The following is a 6,000-nucleotide window of genomic DNA, read 5'->3' on the forward strand; positions in this document are numbered from 1 at the left end:
TACACTCACATACAAACACACTCTCACCCACATATACTTATACAAACATTGACACTTGCACACATTCACCGATACACATGCACACACACATACACACACACACACACACACACACACACACACGAGTCCCTAATACAACAGATGTGTGATTTCCTGGTAATATCTACTGACACATGCCCTATTTTGCAAAATGTAGTTCAAATTGAGTTTCTGTTACTTACAACTAGACAGCCCAGATAAACGTCTAGCGATAGCTACAGCAAAATTCTCAGACATAAAATGAGCTGTTCAAACTGGCATTGGACTCGGGGCACAGACATAAAGGGAATCAGGCCAGAAGGACAGCAGGCAGCTGCCCTCAAGGAAGAAAATTCTGGGCTGCATGCTTCCCTTAGTTGGGTGATGGAATTTCATAGTCTTTGATGTTTAACCAAAGGCCAATTAGTTCCTAAATGTCCTTTGCTGTCCCATGGAAGAGGGAGAGTACATAGGCAGGTCTAGCCTGGGAGCCAGCAGTGGAGAAAATAGGTAGAGTTAAGACAGATAAAGAAGAAAAAAGAAAGAAAACAAACAAAAATAATAATGTGCAAATTGATTGTCTCAGTTTGTTTTGCGTCAACTTGACACAAGCTAGGGCCACACAGGAAGAGGAACCTCAATAACGAAAATGCCTCCATAAGACTGTTTTGTGGGCAAGTGTGCAGGACATTTTCTTGACTGACGATGGACATGGGAGGACCCAGACCACTGGGCATGGCGCCTCATCTGGGCAGGTGACTCTGAGTCATATAAAAAAGCAGGCTTGGGGGAGCCAGAGGGAGCAAGCTGGTAAGCAGTCCTCCTCCACGGCTTCTGCTTCAGCTCCTGCCTCCAGGTTCCTGCCTTGAGTTCACATCCCGATTGCCCTCCAGGACGGACTGTGACCTGGAAGTGGGAGTCAAATAAATCCTTACTTCCTGAGTTGTGTTTAGTCATGATGTTTGTCACAGCAAGAGAAAGCCATGGAAGTGGGAGTCAAATAAATCCTTTCTTCCTGAGTTGTGTTTGGTCGTGATGTTCGTCACAGCAAGAGAAAGCCAGCTGGGACACAGATTGAGGACTCCTAGTCTCATATGGAGCCGGGTCAGAGGAGCTGAAACAAGACTCATTGTCCATTGCTTTAGGTCAGGTTTCCACCATAACAAAATACCTCTGACATCTGACTTATGAAAAGGAATGGTTTATTTTGCCTCAAAATCTTGGAGGTTCTAGTCCAGTGTTGGGTGACTGTTTTGAACCTCTGGCAATGGTGTGTATATGGCAAAACCACTTATCTCAGGAGCCAGGAAGTACAAACAAGGCAGGAGTCCTACAATTTCCTCCCAGAATATTCCTCCAGTGACTCAGGGATCTCCCAGTTGGTACCACATCCACCTTCTAGCATCATGGCCTTGAGGACCAAGCTAAACACGGAGACTCTTGGAGGATGCTTCTCCAAACCACAGCTCTCGTTTTAAGTATTCTCTCCTGGCTCTGGAGACTTAGTAGATAGCAGTACTCACCCGGTAAGCATGAGGATCTGAGTTCAAATCCCAGTTTCACATAAATAAACCAGAAATGGCTATTGCACCTGTAACCAAAGCACTTTGGGAAGCAGAGAAGAAGGAGCACTGGGGTTTGCTGGTTGCCAAACTAGTGTCAGGTTTAATGAGAAACCTTGCCTCAAGGGGACAGATAAAGCCAAGAGGGATAAAGCAGGGTCTTCAAATGTCTCCTATAACCACCACAGGTGCATGGACATGGGTACATACATGCACCACACATACATGTGCTCACCACACATTCACACACACAGGCACCACACACTCACACACAGACACACATGGCAACATACTCATACCACACACTCACACATCCACACATGCATTCACACACATATATTACACCATATACATGCACATGCATGCATACACACGCACATACCTCCAAATCAGCTGTGAGAAAATAACCACAGGTCCTGCTATGTGCTCTGAGCCCAGGTGCTCTGCCTGTCTGCAGCTCAGCATGCAGTTCTCAGAACCCTCCTCCTCCTCCTTTCACTCCGGCGCTGTCCTAACTCAGTCTGCATGCCCCTCTGCTCCGCGGTCTCCTCCGATGGGTCTACAGATGGCTGTTTTCCCAATACTGAAGTGTAGACGCTGCTGGAGATACCATACATGGTATCCCATAGCACATTCCAGCCTGAGTTCCTGCAGAGCCCCATCTTTCCTAAACAAGCCTACTAGCCCCATCTCTCGGGAACCTCAGAAAAACACTATCAATCAGATAGGATCCCGTAAATCCCATAACCATCCTTGGACCAATTGCTATGAGCAGGGACTGAGCACTACTGCTATGAGAGATGATTGACAGCTTCTTAGAATCACACAATTGACATGACAGAGAAGCAATTCTCTAAAGAAAGAAAGGATGAGGCAGGTGATACGTTGGGGTCAAGTCAAAACTACCGATGTCCAACCATACTCCGTGCACTTGGCAAACCACCTCATGAGTGTTGGCCATGGCTTTGACCTCCTCTGACCCCCTTCTTATAGAAAAGGGCCCATAACTCCCGTCTAGCTCAGCTCTTCCTTCAGAGTAAATAACGGCTTTTGCTGTTTCATCTGCCCAGCAGGTCCTCTGCCCTAACGTTCTCTGCTGGTCACAAGCATTCATCTCCTGCTCTTTGTTCCTCCTTGTCACCGCCTTAAGACCTTTTCCTCTGGTGAGTCGACTCTTGCAATGGCCTCTCCTTCGCTCTGTTCAAATATTTTATTCAACGAGCGTTTATAAGGTGTCCTTTATGTACTGAACTCCATGCTATCTTCCTATTCTCGAATCCATTCTACACACCACAAGCAAATTAATCTTCCTCAAGTACTCCTTTGATTGCATCATTCTGGGGTTCTAAAGTCTTCAATGGCTCCCCATTGCCTACTGAACATAGCTCACTCTCATCAGTCTGGTATTCAAAGCCCTCCATAATTTGTCCCCAACCTACCTTTCTGGCCTTATCTCCGACGATTTCCTTGACACAGACTATGCTCCAAACGATCTGATCTATTTGCTTTTTTTTTTTTTTGAACAAGAATTGCTTTTCCATGTCTGAGTTTTGCCCAGTCTATTTGCTCTGGATGAAAGTGCCCCTGGCTTTTCCTGATACATCCTTACTCAGCTCGAACACTCCCACCACCTTCTCTTGATATACCTGCCAGAAGTGATTGCTATGGCTTTAGACTCTGTAATCCTGTGTTTGGGCCATTTGTGAGACACTCAGCAATGATGCTTTGCCCTGCGGATCGATGGCCCGTGTGAAGATTCTATCACACTTCCTACCTGATATACCTGCACCCATTCTCTAAGGATGCTGTTGAAAAGGCAGAGAGGGGCATGGCACTTTCAGCTGGTGTGCATGCATTCTGAAATAGATGTATCTTTGGATACGTCCATCTGAAGACAGCCTTGGGATTCTGACCTGAAAGCAGCCACCTAGGAGAGGAGAAGTTCCATGAGTTTGGGGCCTCATCTCACGGGGCTTCATGACCATGCCCAGAAAAGCAAGTTTGAGAGGAAACTCCAGGGTCACTACATTTGTGTTTGAGCATTCTCTCACGATCCCCAAGATGTTTGGATTTGCTCATGTTTTCTAATTAGGAGGATGTGTAGAGAGACCCACTGGGATTGAACTTACACTCAAGAATCATAGCAGAAACTCCTTTATTCTTGGTACTAAAAGTTACCATGTTCATGAGAGGTTTAGATTTATTTTTGTTCTCTGCTCACTGATCTTTGTAGCTGACGTCATTTGCCTTTCGGTGTTGACTCATAATGAAGCCCATGCCACCACTAACAGAGAACTGGTTCCCCATGATACCCTGGTACTTTTTAACCCACCCAGGGCACTGCCAACACCTCTTGGCTCTGATGGTCCATTGTTTCAACTTTTCTTTTTTTCATTTAGTTTTGGTTGACTCTCTTTTGCTACATGGTTTACATCTTTGCAAAGGGTTTAAAATTTTTGTCTTTTTAAGGCAAAAGGCTATCAGTAAAAGTAAACACATCAGCCACCCAGTAGATGAGAACGTGTTTCATTTTATTCTGAGGAGAGAGGCCAGTGTGGAAAATGAGTCCTTGGATCAGTGGTTCTAACTGAGAGCAGAGTCAGAAAGAGCAGACAGAGCAGGCAGTGCTCTGAGGTCAGAGTTGTAAAAAAAATTAGGACTTGTGTGGAAAACAGAGACTTAGGAAGGATGATGAAGGCTGAGAGCCAGAAGAGAGGAGAGTGGTTCCCAAAGGCAGTAAGGATGGTAAAACTTTAGACAAATCACGACAAGGTTGCATTCGGGTGGCTAACCCCACAGTCCAGACCCCCACAGAAGAGAGGGTCTCGCTGTAGCTCTGAAGCCCCTGTGCAAAGTACCCAAGTGGGATTCAGGTGAAGGAGTGAACTTAAATTAGAGAGAAAGAGTTCTGCCTTCCTGTGGTGAAGCGAAGCAAAGTCAAGGCAGACAGCGCTGGGAGCAAGGGGGCTCAGATAAGGTTCTCCGAAGAAGCAGAGACATCTACGCCAAAAGAATTGAGTGATACGAGCCTGCAGCCCTATAGCTTACCTAAGTGCTCATCTTTAGTTTGTCCAGGTCTTCTCTATGTAGAAATAAAGTACAATGTAAGTATCAGAGGAGCGATGGAGACAGACAGGGCAAAGGGAGAGGTCTTGGCTTCTGGGAGGGAGGCAGCAGCAGACACTCACCTAAATGAGATAGACGTGGTTGGGCTAATGGGTTGTCTTCCCAATGACTCCTGTAAGTGCGAACACCTTCAGGATGGCATAACTGTAGGTGACAGGGCTTCAGAGTACATAGCAGTGAACTTTCACAACAGGATCCAGGGTCCTACAATACCATCGAGTGTAAGAAATGAGAAAGGTGTCTATTGGTGGCCCTTCACTTGCTTATTCAACACTTATTGAATATTTAATGATTTCTGAGCACCGTGCTGGGGAATAAAGACAAAAAGAATACTAACACACACTTATTGTCCTTAAGGAGATCCAAGTCCAGGGAGGAAATCGATATGTGAATAGAGCATTACAGTGTGTGGCATGGGCAACAAGACAGTTAAGTCTGGAGCAAAACGCTGCAGTCAAAGCAGGCTAATGGGACGCAGCAACGAACTCTGCATAATGGACCCAGATTTTGAAGGATGTGTAGGAGTTTCCCAGGCCCCAAATAACAGAGTATGCACTTGCGACCCTGAGAGGTTTGGGAGTGGTTAAAAGAGAGGGCGTAGTAAGAGATGCAACCAAATGTTTGCAGTGAGCCTGGGGATACTCCCAAGATGCTATCTTTGTCCCCTTGGAGCAGAGTTTTAACTTCAAAAAAGTTAAAGAAAAGCAGCCCTGGGGCTGGGAAGCTGATTGAAAAAATGAGAGAACTTGCTGTGCAAGCACAAGGACCTGAGTTCGAATCCCCAGCACCCACATAAAAATCAGTTGTGGTTATATTCACATGTAGCCTGAACACTATTAGGGACAGAGACAGGAGAACCGCAGGGGCTGCTCCGGGTCAGTGAGAGACCCTGCCACAGGTAATAAAATGGAGAATGATAGTGTGGGACACTTGATGTCTTCCCATGACCTGGACACACACACACGCACATAGACACACGTGCATACATGCACACACACATGTAAAGGGAGAGGGAAGAAAAGGTAGCCTTTGAACTTCCTGGTAATTAATACCAACCTTTGGGAAATTTCCAGGATCTGCTGAGCCTCCACCTTCAAATCACCATCAGAGGGACCAGCTTGTGCTGCTTCAGTTCCCAGGAAAGAGGGAAGGCTTGGACACTGCAGGATAGTTGAAAGGTTGACCCTGGGCATAGGAGAGATGCTGGGGTGGGCAGCAGAGGCCCAGTTTTGCTTAGATTTCATTCTGCACTTCTGAAGACCCAGCATGGATCCTCCATCCTTCACACAACAGC

Source organism: Arvicola amphibius, chromosome 3 (assembly GCF_903992535.2).
Source record: "Arvicola amphibius chromosome 3, mArvAmp1.2, whole genome shotgun sequence".
Classification (NCBI taxonomy): Eukaryota; Metazoa; Chordata; class Mammalia; order Rodentia; family Cricetidae; genus Arvicola; species Arvicola amphibius.